The sequence below is a fragment of the Bos mutus genome, chromosome 18 (genome assembly GCF_027580195.1).
Source record: "Bos mutus isolate GX-2022 chromosome 18, NWIPB_WYAK_1.1, whole genome shotgun sequence".
Lineage (NCBI taxonomy): Eukaryota > Metazoa > Chordata > Mammalia > Artiodactyla > Bovidae > Bos > Bos mutus.
Genome location: NC_091634.1, coordinates 58,286,824 through 58,306,687, shown reverse-complemented (window position 1 = coordinate 58,306,687; position 19,864 = coordinate 58,286,824).

The following is a 19,864-nucleotide window of genomic DNA, read 5'->3' as shown; positions in this document are numbered from 1 at the left end:
TTGCCTGTTACTCATACACAATTTGTATTTTCAATCATATCTAAATGAAGCTGGAAGGAAAGACACTATAGACATCACAGAAACTTCATCAAAGAATATTCACAGAGGGACTTCCTGTGGTCCAGTGGCTAAGACTCTGCACAGGGGGCCCAGGTTCGATCCATGGTCGGGAAACCAGATCCTACATACTGCAACTAAGAGTTTGGTACCTAACTAAAGATCCCACATACCACAACAAAGATCAAAGATCCTGCATACCACAACCAGACCCAGAGCAGCCAATAAATGAATAAATAAATTTTTAAAAAGCAGATATACAGATGGCAAATAAGCATGTGATAAAGAGTCTCCATATCACAAGTCATCTGGGAAATGGAAATTAAACAGACCTATTCCAACAGCCAAAACCCAGAACACTCATAACACCAAATGCTGGTGAGGGTATGGAACAGAAATTCTCAGTCACTGCAAGTGGGGTGCAAAATGGTAGAGCCACTTTGGAAGACAGTTTGACACTTTCTTATAAAACTAAACATACTTCTATCATATGATCCAGCAATCACACTCCTTGCTATTTACACCCCCACCAAAAAACGTTGAAAACATTTGTGCACACAGAAATCTGCATGCCAATGTTTACGGCAGCTCTATTCACAACTGTCAGAACTTGGAAAGAACCAAGATGTCCTTCAGTAGGTGAAAGAGTAAATAAACTTTTGCATGTCCAGACAACTGAATATTATTCAGCACTAAAAAGAAATAGGCTACCAAGCCCTGAAAAGACATGAAGGAAACTTACATGCATATAACTGAGTGAAATAAGGCAATCTGAAAAAGTTACTTACTGTGTGATTCCAACCATGTGACTTTGTCGGGGATTTCAGTGGAGGGGGACCATAAAGAAAGCTGAGCACCAAAGAATTGACTTTTTGAACCGTAGTGTTGGAGAAAACTCTGAGTCCCTTGGACTGCAAGAAGATCAAACCAGTCAATCCTAAGGGAAATCAGTCCTGAATATTCATTAGAAGGACTGAGGCTGAAGCTCCTTTGGCCACCTGATGCGAAGTGACTCATTGGAAAAGACCCTGATGCTGGGAAAGACTGAAGGCAGGAGAAGGGGACGACAGAGGATGAGATGACTGGATGGTATCACCAACTCAATGGACATGAGTTTGAGCAAACTCTGAGAGTTGGTGATGGACAGGGAAGCCTGGCAGGCTGCAGTCCACAGGGTCCCAAAGAGTCAGACATGACTGAGCGACTGAACTGAACTCAGGGGAAGGGCAGTGAGAATGGGAAGCACAAAGGATCATTAAGGCAGTGAACCTATTCTGTATGATATGGCAATAGTAGGTACATGTTATTAGGCATTTGTCCAAACTCAGAAAATGTACATCGCCAAGAATGAACCCTAAGGTAAACTGCAGAATCTGAGCAAGAATGATGTAGATTGATCGATGTAGATTAATCCACTGCAAAAAACTGACCGCTCCATGGAGGATGCTGATGGGGTAGAGGGTGGTGGTTGTATGTATGTTGGAACAGGGTTGATACACGAACTCAGTATTTTCTGCTCAACTTTTAGTGAACCTAATACTGCTCTTTAAAAACCTAGTAATTTTTTTTTGTTTAAAGTAGAGGCAAAATGTTGACAGTCATCATCTCTGAGCAGTGAAAATGTGGCTGGTTTTTTCTTTTTATACTTTTCTGCATTTTCAAAATTAACCACTAGAATTTACTAAATGTAGAAATTCTCTATTTCAAAAAATTGTGTATGTACTGATTGATATCTGAGGACTTTTACCCCTTCTCTTAATTCCTACTGGGCTACTCTAATCTTCCATAAACTCATGACTTAACTACTTACTGCAAGAGCACCCAAACAAGATTCCTCACAGTCAATCTATGCTCCAGTTCATCCTACATATGTGCCACATACTGTTCTTCCTTACACACCATTTCATGATGCTACTGCATTATTTTCTTCAAAACATCTGCTGTATCCACTGTCTTCTTCTTAAACCCCTCTCATCTATTCAGGGCTGCTGCACTCTCCCTCCTCACATACACATCCCTGCACTCATCTTCAAATGCTCCAATCCACAGTGATTGTTTATATTGTCATTTTAGATTTTAAAAAAAAGAGCAAAGACCAAGATTTTAGGAAATGACTGTAAACTTACATGCACCGTATTTTGGTTTCAATGTCTGTGTGTTCACGATGCTATCTTCTCAACCAGATTTTAAACCCTGTCATCTCAGGGACCATGTGTTGTTACACTTGCCTTCTATTATCAGCTCTACTTTGATGGGTGAAATGAAATGATAAATGGAACTTGCTTTAAAATACTCTAGCAAAACCACATATGGAGACAGATCTAAAAAGGATGGACACAATATTGATCTTTGCTGAATGTAGATGTTGATTATGTGTGGATTTTTAAAAATACAATTTCCCTAGTTTGTGTGATTTAAAATTTTTCATAATACTAAGTTCTGAAAAAGGAACTATGAAGCATTTAAAAGAAATATTATATTTCTTAAACTTTAAATTATTAAAAAGATTTGGTTTCAATATCACTCTAAGTCATGTCCTAAATTCCTTTCCAAACTTCAATCAAACCCATTCCTTTTGTACATATATGCTTTTACTTTTAATAGAAACCATTTAGCTTATATAGAAGTTCCTACTGAAGTAATTCATAAAATATTTTTCATTTATATAAAGTATGCAAAGGTTAAATAATCTAAAAATTAATTTGGAAAATAAACTGCCTGACAGTGGCATTATTTTTTCACTGTTCAAAGAAAAAATGAACCCCCTCTCTTTATTTCACATCATTTACATATACTGACCTTAATCTGGGTCACGTAATGGTAATATTATTGCAGTTAGCATGATTAATTCACTTATTTGTTTATTTAGTTTGTAAATCATTTTAATTAAACAGAAATGTCAAGGGACTTGAGCCCTGGCATTTAAAGCTTAAAAAAAAAAAATGAGGTGGAAAGATCATTTTAATCATGGGAAAAATATGGGACTTCTGGAAAGCATTTTTTCACACTGAAATCACAATTAAAAAAACTCTGACCCCTTCCCCCAACAAGCCCTCATTAATTGTGATAAATGCAAGTTTATAAAAGTGCCAGAGTCCCTACTGAGAAACTAGAAAAAATTGGGCTCACAGAGTCTCAGTAGAGACCCCCTTCACCAGACATTTCTTCATCTACTGACAGCAGAAGCATAAGCAGAAAAGAACATGCAGTCACTCACACGTGCCTTTAAACAGGCGAGATGCCTTCCACCCAACTGATCCTCATAATCTGTCAGGCTTTTCAAACACCTGATAGTGTGATCGCCAGCCCCAAAACTCTGTACAAGGGCTTATCTCCCCAGACCTCATTTCTTCACTTCCTAAACTTAGATAATGACAGTATGGACCTCATCCAGTTGGGCTTATTAAGTAAGATAATGTATGTGGAATGCTCACAGTGCCTGGCATTAAAAAAAAAAAAAAAACCATTCAAAATTGAATATAAAAAAATAGAACTTCAGTAATTATAAAATTAAGTTTTTCTTCTATTTATTGTCATCACTTGAGGTTCTGGGTCTAGCTCAAGAAAGACAATATGATTCTGTAGGTGGAATTCTTGACCCCCAAACCCCTGAACCACACGTCCTCTTTCCTGGGCCTCCCCACTTCAACCCGCCAAGAGGAGGGTGTGGTAAGAGACAATCTCAGGAACCAGCTGTGGTGCCCAATTTAAGAAAAAAAAAAAATGTAAAGTGACAAATTCAGAATTATATGCAAATGTGTGTACTTATTTAGAATGACAAGAGAAATTATAAAAATTATCTATAAAAATCTGGAAAATACCACCAAATGCCACAAAATCCAAACACATGATATTTTCATTAATTAGGTGCCTAACACACATCCAGAAAATATCTTTCTGCTTTTTTCGTGTAACCATACTCTTTGATTGCTTTCTTATATAGCAACAATTTTGTCATTCCATGTTCTCTAGAAAGAATAGAATGTTAATTTAGTCCTTCCTCTAGTATGTTTGATCTAATTTTTTCTTATTTTGATGGTTGCTGTTCATAAAACATGCAACTTCACATACAGACGTACCTTCTGTTTTCAGCAGCACTACTAGAGGAGAGTTGCCTCACAAACGTAGAAATTCTGATAAATTCAATTTCACACTGTTAACCAAAAGAATGTGGAGAGCTTTTATAATTTTATATGCTGCATATATGCTTGCGAAAAAATGAGAGATTAGAGAAACATGCCTGAGGTTCTGCAGCTGGCAGACTGCTGAGCTGGGACTCCATTCCTGGCAGCCAGCACTGGTTTCTGTTCACGTGTCTACGCCACCACCTTCACCAATGCAACACTATGCCTTCCAACCTAATCCCCGAGCCTCTGACGCCTCCATCATCCATGAAGAGGAGGGCGAGAGGGAGGAAGGCAAACTAGCACCTGCAGACCTTTTGCTGCATTTGGCACCTTCCTCATCTCCTTTATTCCTAAAAGGAAGTTCTGAAAGGTCAGTGTCACTTTCCCCAATTTACAAAGGAGGAAAGTGACAACTGAGAAGTTCAAGGTTACAGTGCTGAAACAGAGGCAATTGTGTGGCTCCAGATTTCATGTTCTTTACACTGCACATGAGCTTGCCTTGTGGCTCAGCTGGTAAAGAATCCACCTGCAGTGCAGGAGACCCAGGTTCGACCCCTGGGTTGGGAAGATCCCCTGGGGAAGAAAACGGCTACCCACTCCAGAACTCTGGCCTGGAGAATTGGACTGTACAGTCCATGGGGTTGCAAAGAGTGACTTTTACTCACACTGCACATATCCGATTCCTTAAAAATGGTAAGAGTGTAAGAGTGAAAAGGCAGAGTGTCTGGGATAAATGTTTAAACTTGAACATCTTTTTTATTTTTTTAAACCAACTCCTAACCAACTAACCAACTCGTTAGTTCCTGCCCTTTCCAAGATTGTAGATGGACCAAGGAAAGAACTTGGCACTGCTGCACCACACATGCCTGGAAGATGGTGAACCTCATGGGGAACCTCATGGAGACCTGCAGGGGCTCCTGGACAAACCCATGCCTACCGGTGAGGAAGGGAAAGAAAGCACTGGAAATACATAGCTGCATATTTTGGTATTTACAACATATGCACATTTTTCCTTAACCCCTGCAATGCTGAGTGCCATACCCAAAAAGCACTTTGAATCCCTCAAAATCATGGGGCTACTTACTAGCCCATGATTCCATGCACTTGTCCACAGTACATGTATCCTCTGCTTTTTGAAAGTTTGTCCTATGCCACTTCACTTTTAGGAAAGACCTACATTAGCACCTGTTTCCGCCAACGAAAAGAAATTAGAAGAGGATTTCCACTTTTGCAAAAAAGGGTGAAAAGCCTTCAACATTGGTTTTGCAAGTGAGTTGAGCCCATATATCAGGGCTTCCCTGATAGCTCAGTTGGTAAGACTGCACCTGTAATGCAGGAGACCCCGGTTCAATTCCTGGGTCAGGAAGATCTGCTGGAGAAGGGATAGGCTACCCATTCTAGCACTTCTGGGATTCCTTGGTGGCTCAGCTGGTTAAGAATCCAGCCACAATGCAGAAGACCTGGGTTTGATCCCTGAGTTGGGAAGATCCTCTGGAGAAGGGAAAGCCTACCCAGGGAAAAGCTACCCACTCCAGGATTCTGGCCTGGACTATATAGTCCATGGGGTCACAGAGTCAGACTCCACTGAGCGACTTTCACTTTCACTTTTGAGTCCATATAGCAGAGTGCAGCCCCAGCGGTGAGAGTGGCGCCACCAAGCGTCATTCCCGGGAACTACACACAACATCTCAGCTTGGCGCCTCCACAGTTTTGAACTGCGTCAGTATCTGTGATTTATCTAGATTTATTTTGTGCGCCCGTTAGCAAGACGCGTCCTAAGGTGGTTGCTTCTTCACCTTACACCAACCAGGCTTATGAAAGATTTCCTAGAACACTCTACTTTCGCATAGCCGGGGAACCTGCACTAATAAAATCAAGCATTTCCTTGTGATTATTTTCTTGTTTTTGTGGGGGATTTTGGTATTTGGTGCAATTTTTAGACTTGGATGAAAACAGCCTTCTTGCTTGATATTTTTATTTTTTATTGTGATAAAATCTATATAAAATTTTCCATTTTAATAATTTTGAAGTATACACTTCAGTGGCATAAAGTACTTTCACTCTGTTGCACAAACTTCAGCAGTATCCATCTCCAGAACGTGTACATCTTTCCAAACTGAAGCTCTAATCAGTAAACAATAACTCCTCATCCCCCTTCCCTCAGCCCCTGGCAGCCACCACTCTACTCTCTGTGAGCTTGACTACTGTATGTAGAATCACACATTTGTCCTTTTGGATCTTAGTTCACAGAGCATGCTTTCAAGGTTCATCTCTATTACAGCATGCGTCAAAACAGAGTAACATTCCAGTCTATGTGTGTGCCACGTTTTGTTTATCCATTCATCTTGCAATGGACATCGGGCTTTTTTTAATGTTGCTGTGAATGTTGGTGTACAGATATCTGTTCTGTAATTTTAAATATGAGGAAGTCAGCACTGTAATCACCGTGAGTTTGAAAACTGACACAGGTGACCCCAAGGATACATCCCTAGTAGCTGGGCCTGAGGGACGAGCGGGGAGGGGTTACCTCTGAGGTCCTGCCACAGTCACTGCTTGCTAGAGGTAGCATCTCAGGTAAGAGACTTTGACCAGCATTGCTCAGGTTATCCTACCACTCTGGTCCTGATCCAGGCTGAGGGAGGAGAGCTGTAGTGTTTCTTACAAGATTACATCTTACGTCATGTGCATTGATCCCTGGGTCCCAGTGGGTTACCTCCTAATGCAGGGAGAGTCAGACTCAGCTTCCCTAGAGTCCTCAACTCACTGATGAAAGAAGGAAAGGGAGGGAGGGACAGAAGAATGTATATCTGTTCCACGAGCCCATGAGTGTAAGTGGGAAGTTATTTCAGGACAACATCATTAAGTCAGATCTGAGGTCATGCAGATTTGGGATCAATAGGATATTTTAAAAACAGCTAGACCTACACATGTAAGTGTTCTTTATAATTAAGGTAAGTATACACTTTTTTGTGTGTTATTGATAAATTACTCTAAGGATTTCAGGACAGTTAATCAACAATAATCAAAAATGTACAAATATGATAATTATATGCAGATATGTTTATTAGCTTTAAAGATAGGCTTTATGCATGAATGAACTACTGACTCCATATTTATTTCATATTTAAGGTTCATTATTTATCATTTCTTAGGCATCTACTGATGATTAATTTGGTATAACTGACCATCTACTTAGGAAGCTGTAAGAAATATTTATGTCTTTTCCATTTTTATTGAATATTCTAAAACTATTTGGTTCTCACTGCCATAGGAAACTGAACAAAGCATATTTTTTTCATTGAATCTAAAGGGGCATAAGCCATAAGTGAAAGTCGCTCAGTGGTGTCTGACTCCTTGCGACTGCATGGACTATACAGTCCATGGAATTCTCCAGGCCAGAATACTGGAATGATAGCCTTTCCCTTCTCTAGGGTATCTTCCAAAACCAGGCATCAAACACAGGCCTCCTGCATTGCAGGTGGATTCTTTACCAGCTGAGCCACAAGGGAAGCCTAAGAATACTGGAGTGGCTAGCCTATCCCTTCTCCAGGGGATCATCCTGACCCAGGAATTGAATCAGGGTGTCCTGCACTGCAGACAGATTCTTTACCAACTGAGCTATCAGGGAAGCCCATAAGCCATAAAGATGAGAAAATACTTTGCAGTGAAGCTTATCTTACCCTACCGACTTCTTTTGCTTTCTCAACAACAGTTTTGCTATTTCATCTGAACAATAATTTGTTTTTCATTTTTTTAAGTGTTTTTTTTTCTGCAAATCTAGCTGATACTGGGATTATCATATACTTAAAACAAGTACCTCAAATAAAGATCACAGCAGATGCCTGCTCTGCTTGTCACACTCTCCAGGGTGAAGCTCTGCTGTGATCAGTTATAAACTAAAAGTACAAAAAAGGCCCTTTCACTGGTCGGGTCCTTTTGCTATATAATGAACTGAGAGAGAGAGAGGAGACAGAGGGAGAAAAAGAGGCTAGATTAGCACTGTTCCCATCTTCCTCACTAGAGCTCGTTTGTGACTAGTCAGCAATGCCAAGGAGCTTGCTTCTTAATCCCTGAGAAAATCAGCAGGGTTTAATTGAGCAGACTCCCTGTCCAGGGTGCTAATTTTATGAGGCTCAGGATAATAAATGTGGACTCCCCTGTGGAACTCTAAACTGCTCAGAGGAGAAAAGTGAAGAGGGAGCTGGATAATGGGAGTATCTGCATCCTTTGGTGTCTTAAGGGCCAGCTCCAGTCTGTCCTGGTGTCAGGATGCAAGGTGGCCAGGGTCTGAGGTCACTTCATCCACCAGTACTGCCAGTACCACCAGGAAAAGAGGTGAAAACAGGCGCCACAGACACTCCAGGACAAAATCAATGTGTTGTAGCATCTCCTTTTTCTTCCAGGATTTCTTTGGAAACAGATCCCTGGATCAAGGAATAACTTCAACTTTCAAGCCTTATTCTTTAAGAAAGAGAAAGACAAAAATCATATATTAACACATACATACAGAATCTAGAAAGATGGTACCAACAATCCTATGCACAGGGCTGCAAACGAGACACAGATGTAAAGAACAGACTTTTGGACTCAGTGGGAGAAGGAGAGAGTGGGATGACTTAAGAGAATAGCAGTGAAACATATACATTGCTACATGTAAAACAGATACCCAATGGGAGTCTGATGTATGATGGCACCCAAAGCTGGTGCTCTGTGATGACCTGGAGGGATGGGGTGGGGAGAGAAGTCAGGGGGAGGAGCTTGGGGGGTGGGGTGGGGACATATGTATGCCTATGGTTGATTCATGTTGATGTATGGCAAAAACCATCACAATATTGTAGAGTAATTATCCTCCAATTAAAATTTAAAAAAAACTTTATGAGACTTAAAAGAAATATATTCTGTGAGACTATTGCTGGCATAGACAGTGATCCTTCTGACAGATCTGGGCGAAGTCAATTGAAAACCCTCTGGAAAGGATTCACCATTTGAGATGTCATGAAGGACATCCAAAGTTCATGGAAAGAAGTCAAAATATCCAAAATATCAACATTTTTAGCCACAATGCTATTGCACACTTAACAGATTACAGAGTAAAGAGTCTGCCTGCAGTATGGAAGACCCGGGTTCGATCCCTGGGTTGGGAATATCTCCTGGAGAAGGAAATGGCAACCCACTCCAGTATCCTTACCTGGAAAATTCCATGGACGGAGGACTGAGCGACTTCACTTGATAGTGTAAATGTAACTTTCACATGCAATGGGAAACTAAAAAGTTCATGGGATTCACTTGATCATGTTATCTGCTTAACTGTGGTGGTCTGGGACCAAACCCACAATACCTCCAAGGTATGCCTGTGTAAGATTACTCTGCATTTCACCCTATTTCAATGATTGACGATAAAGGTTTTCACACTCAAGTGGTTCTGAAATCAAGATTATCTCATGATTGATTGATGTTGGCCACAGCAGCTATGGCCTGCCTACTCATTACCTGAGCATATGTGAACTTTACCTCTATTCCCTTTTTCATGTATGCACAAGACCAATATATGATTTAAAAATCTATGTCTGTATAAGTAAATAGAAAGGAGCCCTTTCAGTAAGTATAAGATTTAAAAGAAGGCATTGTGTCAAGAGCCTCTTGATAAAGGTGAAAGAAGAGAGTGAAAAGCCTGGCTTAAAATCCAACATCCAAAAACTAAGATCTTGGCATCTGGTCACAACACTTCATTGCAAATAGAGGGGGGAAAATGTGGAAACAGTGGAAACAGATTTTATTTTCTTGGGCTCCAAAATCACTGCAGATGGTGACTGTAGCCATGAAATTAAAAGACGCTTGCTCCTTGGCAGGGAAACTATGACAAACCTAGACAGCACATTAAAAAGCAGAGCCATCACTACGCCAACAAAGGTACATCTAGTTAAAGCTACGGTTTTTCCAGTAGTCATGTACGGATGTGAGAGCTGGACCATAAAGAAGGCTGAGTGCCAAAGAAGTGATGTTTTTGATTGTGGTGCTGGAGAAGACTCTTAAGATTCCCCTGGACTGCAAGGAGATCAAACCAGCCAATCCTAAAGGAAATCTATCCTGAATATTCATTGGAAGGACTGATGCTAAAGCTGAAACTCCATACTTTGGTCACTTAATGTGAAGAGTCGACTTAGTAGAAAAGATCCGGAAAAGATTGAGGGCAGGAGGAGAACGGGGCAACAGAGAATGAGATTTTTGGATGGCATCACCGAATCAATGGACATGAGTTTGAGCAAACTCCGGGAGATAGTGAAGGACAGAGAAGCCCGGTGTGCTACAGTCCATGGGGTCGCAGAGTCAGAGACACAAACAAGCAACTGAACAACAACAAACTGTGTCATGGTTTAACAGTCAGCAATTTTTTTCTTTCTGGAATACCCAGTAATAGTACATCTTTAAAATATGACAAAATTATAGTAAGAGTAAAGCTTAAATTTACTTTTTCATTATTACATTTCAAGAAGTCTAGAAGTTCTAAATCTTTTCTTCCCAAACCCAGAAGGTCCTTTTGTGCATTTCCAGGATGCACACAACCCTGTAACAGCCACTTAGGAAATGACCTGACAGGTGACTTCCCCTTGCTTGACAGTAACAATACAAATAGTTATACGTAATAAAGAAGGCAAGGAATTTGATGTTAGAGACAGTTTCTTGCTGAATGCAAGCTTTTATCAGAAATACCCTCCCTGACACCACAGCTGAATGACTCAGTGTAAGCCTCTCAGAAACATCACTTGAGACCTTGATTAGCCCATTGGCTGAGTGAAAAAAGGCTGCTTCTTTCTAAAGCTTTCAAAAACAATAAACACATTCTTCTTCAGCTCCTTGACTTACACAAAAATCTCATTATCTCAGGTTGAAATGAAGGGAATATTAATGGAAAAGAAAATCATTTCTTCCTGAGTTACTCTTCAAACAAACTGTACTTTTATTCTACTAAAATTGACAAAACCCTTCATTCCTTCATGCTTCTCAATGTGTGACCTCCCAGCGCCACCCCAGCCCTGCTGAAGGGGACTCTGCCTCTGCTCTCGACTGCGCCTCTCCTTGGGAACTCCACATGCCACACTTGGTCGGGTCTCAGAGGCACTGCTCTGCCTCTCATCTGTTCCAAGACTGAATAAGGAGCTCATTTATCTTCCTGAAAGAGATCATCGCATGTATTTATCCCTGGGACTGGCACTATGCAGTCTTCTTCCTAGGGAACTGCATTTGTTCTTGGTAAGACTAGTCCTGACAAAGCCAGTGAAGGCTCTCAGCAGCTACATGCTGACCCCCAAACTCCCATCTGCTGCTCTCTCCTCTGAGAAGAAATTCTCCAGCCCCAGTCTGAAAAAGTATGACAAGGCAGAGGGAGGACAGCTATGGTTTCAGAGACCGGTGAAATGCCTTTGCTTCCTTTTAAGTAACAAATTCAATGGTATCTCTATTCTGTTCTGTGGATCAGGACTTTTCTTGATCTGGAAGAAGAATGCATAGAGCTACAGTCTCACAGAAAAACACTGCAGCATGAACAGTGTTTTCTTCTCTTCCTGCTTTCTCCCGCCGTGTATCACTCTGCCCAGGGTTCATCAGCAATATGAGAAGGATTTATCCAGACAAGAGGTATCCTTGTGTCTTCCAAAAGTCTGGCATATTTGGACAGAACCCTCAATTCCACAACCAAGAAAGTATAGGCAAAATAATCAGATCTTTTGAGATGGGGTTTCTTCCAATATAAAAAAAAAAAAACACAATGTTTAGTAACAGCAACACCAATATTGCTAACAATAAAACAGTCAAGAAGTATGACCTCGACAGAAGACAGTTCCTCTCTAAATGCAGACCTATCAGAACTACCCACCATGTGGCTATGAATGCCCCTGTGTGTTCCTCTCTGAAATACCATTTTTGAGACCGTGGCTAACTTTCTTGATATAAAATTTCCATACCATAAAATTCACCCATTTCCAGTAGTCTGGTGAGTTTTTGTAAATTTGTATAGTTATAGAATACTTTTACCACTCTTAAGAAGTTCCCTTGTGTCCATTTTTGGTCAACGCCTGCATATATAACCAGCCTCAAGCAAAAATGGTTCTGCTTCATATCTCCATAGTTTTGCCTTTTCTGGAAATTTCAAGTAAATGGAGTTAGATAATACGCAGTCCTAAATGTCTGGCTATTTTCACTTAGGATTATGTTTTTGAAATCCATCCTTGTTTTGCATTCTGTCAGCAGTTTGTTTCCTTTGATTGCCTATATAAATATACCACATCTGGCTTATCCACTCAACAACAAAGGGCATATCTGGATAGTTTTTAGCTTTTAAGAATAATGTGTAAGTCTTTGTGTGGATAATGGCTTCTTTCTCTCGAGTAGATTACTAGGAGTGGAATAACTGGACTGGACCATAAGTCTTTGTTTAAGATTTTAAAGGCTGTCAAATGCTTCCAAGTAGCTACAAAATTTGGGAAGACATCAGCCATTGTTTACTCAAATATGTGTTCTACTCATTTCTTTCTCTCCCTTCTCTTTTCTTTTTGGAATTCCTATTATGCACACATCGGTTCTTTCTTGGCACCTCACAGGTCTCTGAGGGGTTGTTCATTTTTCTTTATTCCTTTTTTCTTTTCTTTATTCCGACTGGATAAATTCGATTGATCTAGTTTCAAGCTTTCTTATTCTTTTTTCTGCCATCTAACGTCACTGTTAAACACCTTTACTGAATTTTTCATTTTACTGTATTTGATAATTCCAGAATTTCCATTTTTTTAATATAATTTGTCTTTTTATTTAAACCATTTATTAGATGCCCTTATGTGCTTGTAAGTATCCTTCTAGGCTTTTCTTTAATTACTAAAGCATGCTTTCCATCAGTTCTTGGAACTTAACAGCTCCTTTAAAGTCGCTGTCTTCCAAGTCCAACATCTGGGATGCCTCAGAGACTGTTTCTAGTGACTCATTTTTTCCCCTACGTTATGGGTCACATGTTCCTATTGATTTGTGTGTCTCATATAATGTTGTTGTGTGCAAGGCATCATGTTTGACCAGAGACATGTAAAATGCCAGGGACCTTGCTGTGTCTCCTACGCTCATGCCACCTGATGCATGTGCACAGCTGTAAGGACTTCCAGGGATATATGGGAGCTTACTGTTGTCCACTGTGGCCCTGTCATTCCCCAACTGCCCTGATACATTTCTGGCCAGTCTGCCTCTCCACTGCTTCCTCCACTCATGGTTACAACTTCAGAAGAGCTGTTATACCGTTCTTCCTTCTTCATCTGCTACTGTTTCCAACAATTGCCAGGGACATTCATTATTTCTGGGCCACACTCCAACTTTAGTCAGCCCTCTCTGACAGCAGAGCTTCTGGTTTTCACACCTTATCCTGCCCTGGCAGAACTACTATGCCAATGGAGCTGAGAGCTGGGGAGACGGGGTAGGATGAGAGCACCCCCAAGGCTAAAATGTCACAAGCTCAGGTTGTTCTTATCCAAAGTTCACTTATTTATCCTTAATAAATGCTTGTCAAATTGTTGTATGCCTTTAATTTCCAAAGTTCCAAAATAGTTTTTTTTTTTTTTTTAATTCTGTCCACTTTCACCACTGATTTTGGGCGTAAGAACTGTCAAGCTCCTTACTCTGTCATTTTTCAGTCTGACCTTCTCTGCTCATTTATCTTCAATCTTTTTTTCTTCTCTCTCCTTTTTGGGGTGGATAATTTCTATTGATCTTTCTTAAAGTTCACAATTTCCTCTAACATCTAAAATATGCCAGTAATCCTGTCTAATAATATTTAATTTCAGTATTATCATTTTTAAGTACAGAAATACCATTTAGTTCTTTTTTATAATTTCAAATTTTCACTTGAGATTCCTCACTGGTGCATGACTGACATTGTATTTTCCTTTAATTTTCTGAATATAATTTTCTTAAATCTCTGCACATACTCATGAATATTGCCTTAAGTCTCTGACTGCTAAATCCAATAGCTTGGGCATACAGAGTCAGTTTTTATTGCTTTTTCCCTCTATGTATGACTCATACATTCTTTATTTTTCATATTTTCTAGTTGGAAACTAGACATTTTAGATAATACACTGTAGAAACTGTGGATTCCTTTTGAGATAATACATTGTAGGATCTGTGGATTCTTTTTATTATCTATAAATAGTAACAATAATAATTCTATTACTACTACTATTATTGGATAGTAGTAGTTATTATTATATTATTATTGTTATTATTATTAATATCAGGAAGATCCCCTGGAGTAGGGAATGGCAACCCACTCTAGTATTCTTGCCTGGAGAATTCCATGGACAGAGAAACCTGGTGGGCTATAGTCCATGGGGGTCACAAAGAGTCGGGCATGACTGAATACTACCATTATTATTTACTTGCCTGAACTTAAACTTCAAAAAAAAAATCTCTCTTGAGTAGTATGTTCTTTTTATTCTTATTTTTCTTTTTTATCCCAGTTTCTTGGGGGTTTCTCCTGTATATGGACAATTTAGTGGTCAGCTAAGGATAGGAGTAAGATTTGTGCTCAAGCATCTCAAGTTGCTAATACTTCCACCCTCTACCAATCAATTTGTGTCTGAGATGACTGTGGGAAAAATATCCAAAGTCACAGAGAGTTCTTCAATATCCCTGGTGTTCTCTTTTCCCTGGACTTTCTCAGGTCACTCCTGCATGTCCCAGTGTTCCTCTCCCCAGACAGCCAGACGTGTGCAGGGGGTATTTTGTATATTTTTAAATAAAATATGATTCATAAACATAAATAATAACATTGGAAGTTGGTGGATCTTGAATTCACTATGAACTTGTGGGAGTTCTGTGTTCTGGTTGCAGAGCTATACTAAAAGTTGCTGGTGTGTCTTAAGAAGGGCCTTTGAGACTTCCCTGAGGGTCTAATGGTTAAGACTTCACCTTCCAATATAGGGGGTAAAGGTTCCATCCCTAGCAGGCCAGCTAAGATCCCACATGCCTCATGGCCAAAAAACCAGACATAAACAACAGAAGCAATATTGTAACAAATTCAATAAATAGTTTAAGAAAAGAGGCCTCCTTTAAAAAAAAAGTGGGCCTTTTATTTCAGAGTAACCATTATAAGAACAAATAAGTGAAGCACTTCTCAAATTTATCCTAAATTCCTGATGAACTCAAGGTTACATGCTGCTTATAGCAAACTAGTGTCTTCAAAACACTGGACTTCCATACCTCTACCCCAGAATGATAAAAGCATTTTTAAAGGAGGAGGCAGACAAAAGCAGTACTTAGGAAATTAAATTACAGGAAAGAATGAAACTAGAACACTTTCTAACACCATACACAAAAATAAACTCAAAATGGATTAAAGATCTAAACCTAAGACCAGAAACTATAAAACTCCTAGAGGAGAACATAGGCAAAACACTCTCTGACATACATCACAGCAGGATCCTCTATGACCCACCTCCCAGAATATCAGAAATAAAAGCAAAAATAAACAAATGGGACCTAATTAACCTTAAAAGCTTCTGCACATCAAAGGAAACTATTAACAAGGTGAAAAGACAGCCTTCAGAATGGGAGAAAATAATAGCAAATGAAGCAACTGACAAACAACTAATCTCAAAAATATACAAGCAACTCCTACAGCTCAACTCCAGAAAAATAAATGACCCAATCAAAAAATGGGCCAAAGAACTAAACAGACATTTCTCCAAAGAAGACATACAGAGGGCTAACAAACACACGAAAAGATGCTCAACATCACTCATTATCAGAGAAATGCAAATCAAAACCACTATGAGGTACCATTTCACGCCAGTCAGAATGGCTGCAATCCAAAAGTCTACAAATAATAAATGCTGGAGAGGGTGTGGAGAAAAGGGAACCCTCTTACACTGTTGGTGGGAATGCAAACTAGTACAGCCACTATGGAGAACAGTGTGGAGATTCCTTAAAAAACTGGAAATAGAACTGCTTTATGATCCAGCAATCCCACTGCTGGGCATACACACTGAGAAAACCAGAAAGGAAAGAGACACGTGTACCCCAATGTTCATCGCAGCACTGTTTTTAATACCCAGGACATGGAAGCAACCTAGATGTCCATCAGCAGATGAATGGATAAGAAAGCTGTGGTACATATACACAATGGAGTATTACTCAGCCGTTAAAAAGAATACATTTGAATCAGTTCTAATGAGGTGGATGAAACTGGAGCCTATTATACAGAGTGAAGTAAGCCAGAAGGAAAAACACCAATACAGTATACTAACGCATATATATGGAATTTAGAAAGATGGTAACAATAACCCTGTGTACGAGACAGCAAAAGAGACACTGATGTATAGAACAGTACTATGGACTCTATGGGAGAGGGAGAGGGTGGGAAGATTTGGGAGAATGGCATTGAAACATGTAAAATATCATGTATGAAACGAGATGCCAGTCCAGGTTCGATGCACGATACTGGATGCTTGGGGCTAGTGAACTGGGACGACCCAGAGGGATGATATGGGGAGGGAGGAGGGTTCAGGATGGGGAACACATGTATACCTGTGGCGGATTCATTTTGATATTTGGCAAAACTAATACAATTATGTAAAGTTTTAAAATAAAATAAAATTTTAACAAAAAGGAAATCATTATGTTTATGAGGGTGCAATCTTTATGTAAAGGTGAACAAGAGCTATTTTTATTTTGAAAATATGGTACATACACAATGTTTCACATTTTAAGTAAGGGGTTTTACGTAGAAGCCAAAATTCCAGGTTTCTAGATTCCACAAACACAACAGCACAAAGAGAACGAATCTTTATTACAAATTTAAATCTCCTCAAAATACTGAGAAAATTAAGTAGTCCTCTTTTATTTTTTAACGGAACTTGGAGATATTTTGATGAGTTATTTTTCTCTAGCACAGTGTGCCTTAACAGCTGGGTGTGTATACTCATTAATTTAGAAGTGGGACTACTGGAAGCCCGATGAGACAAGAATGCCCACAGTTGAGGTTCTCTGCTTAACACTCACATGCCCCAGATCTGATCTGGTCCATCTAATTAAGAAAATAAAAAATTATCTTCTTTGCCCACAGAATATCATCACTGTCAGCAGAGGATTATCTTTCCTTCAAAGCAGTTATTAGTGCTCCCAGTTCTGGATTGGATAGAGAAAAGGATTATTCACTCCTCAGCTGTGCTTTCTTTATGTGTGCTGGAGAACTGCAGAGCAGAGCAGGCCTCTGCTGCCACAGTTCATTAAGTGCTCTCTCTCTGAGAGCTCCAGGATGGAGAGAACAAAAGAGGGAAAGCACCAAACAGAAATATTAAATATTTTGCACTGGCCTGCATTTCATTCCCTCATAGATTTTACCTCAGAACCAGGACAAACACTGGAAAAAAAGGGGAAAAAACCTTCCAGCCATATTACTGTCTCACTCTTTGCTTTAGTTGGTATGGAAATACAAAGTCATCCTTTTCTTGGCTGGACGCCTTCAAAGGCAGCACTTGGAATTTAGCTTCCATTTCAATTATCTGCTCAAACCTCTTATTGGGAGAAGAGAGTAAGAGGTGGTGTTTCTTTCAATAATAACTACCTAGTATCCCACCAGTCTCCCAGGCCAGCCATCTAATGGCTTCAGTGGACATTCAAAGATTTTTTTTTCCTACACTGACAGCTACATTTCTTGCAACCTGCTAATTGAAAACCACAGGGTAGCTCGACCAGATTGCTCTTTGAACTGTCTGTACCACCTCAAGTTTTATCAATCTTGAGGGTGGAAGTTCTCACTTGGTGGTGGGTTTAACTAACCCTCACTTTATGAAAAGAAGTCCAGAACCAAGAATACCTACTGATAATCATATTTCAGTTCAGTCAATTTCTGGTCTTTCACTTAAGCCTGATTTTCCCTTGAACCCAGAGAAGGCTAAGGTTGACTATCTTATCTTATTGCTTCATAAAAACCTATGCTGGGATTCTAAGTGAAGGAGGGTGAGAAAGGGCGAAATGGGCCATCAGTGGCCTGAAGCTGCCCAAGTCTTGAGACCTTTCCAACAACAGTTTTCTTGAAGGAACTGGGTTCAGACAGGCATGAACTGAAATCGCAGCTTAGTCAATTACCAGATGTATTTCTTGGTTAATTTCTTTAAACCTTGAAGAACCTTAATTTCTTTAAACCTTGGTTTCTAATTCTATAAAATTAGGACATGGATGGTGTCATTTTTCTTTGTCATCCCAGCACTCATCATCAAATCTGAAAATGTTTGTCTGTAATATTTTTAAAAAGAAGGCTGAGGCAGGGAGAAATCAGGCACTCTGCTCCTGCTTAATAAACTAGAATGTGTGTTGATAAGCTTTCCTCTAGTCTCTTCCAGACATTTCCAACCACACAGATTCTCTGCAAACTGTGCTAAAGATCCTTAACTAAACTAGGTAGGGGGTATTTGGAGAAGTCAGCTGGGAGGAGTGACATCAACAAGTTAGAATAGGAAGCCCCAGACCCTCCATCCCCTACAGAGACACGGATTTCACAACAGAAAGCCAACAAAACACCTCTGTGAGACATCTGGAAACAGGAAATCAATTAAAAGGTTCCTGTGCCCCAAGAGAGCATGAAGACAACCACGTGAAAATCCAGGTGGGAATTCCTGACACATACCACTACCTCTCCTCAGGGTCCCTGAATGAGTAAATACAGAGACAAACATAGAAGCCTGCTGTATTGCAAAGGTTAGTAAACCCCCTAAAATGTGTAAAGAAATTTTTAAGCATAAAAAGTAATTATAAGTCTATTAAGATATGCAATATGAAAAGAAGTAATCTGTGTCGTCTATGACATAATACACAAAATTAACTCAAAATCTAAAATTAAAGATCTAAAACATAAGACCTAAAACTACTAAACTTCTCAAAGAAAAACATAGGCAAAAGGCTTCCGGACAGTGGATCTGGTATGACTTCTTGGATATGATACCAAAAGCACAAGCAACGAGATAAAAAATAGACAAATAGGACTATACCAAAATTAAATTTTTCTTCATGTCAAAAGAAACAATGAATGGAGTGAAAAAAAAATGAACAGAGTGAAAAGGAAACCTATGGAATAGGAGAAAACAACTACAAATCATCTACCTGAAAAAGGATTAACATCTTCGATATTTAAGAAGCTCATACAACTCAACAATGACAAAAAACTAAAAACCTGATTCAAAAAATTAGTAAAGAACTTGAATAGATATTTCTTGAAAGAACATATATAAATGACCAATTAGCACATGAAAAGATGTTCAACATCCCTAATTATTAGGGAAATAAAATTCTAAACCACAATGAGATAGCACCTCACATCCATCTGGAGTGCCAGTATCAAAAGAAAATAAATGTTGTTGAGGATGTGAAGTTAGAATCCTTGTGCACTGTTGTTGCAGATGCAAATGGGGTAGACATTATGGAAATAGGGAGGTGCCTCAGAAAATTAAAAAGTAGATGATCCAGCAATCTCACTTCTGGGTATATACACCACGAGACACAGCAGAAGACAGGCTTCCCAGGTGGCACTAGTGGTAAAGAATCCACCTGCCAAGGCAAGAGATGTTAAATGTGGGTTCAATCCCTGGGTTGGGAAGATCCCCTGGAGGAGGGCATGGAAACCCACTAGAGTATTCATTCCTGGAAAAATC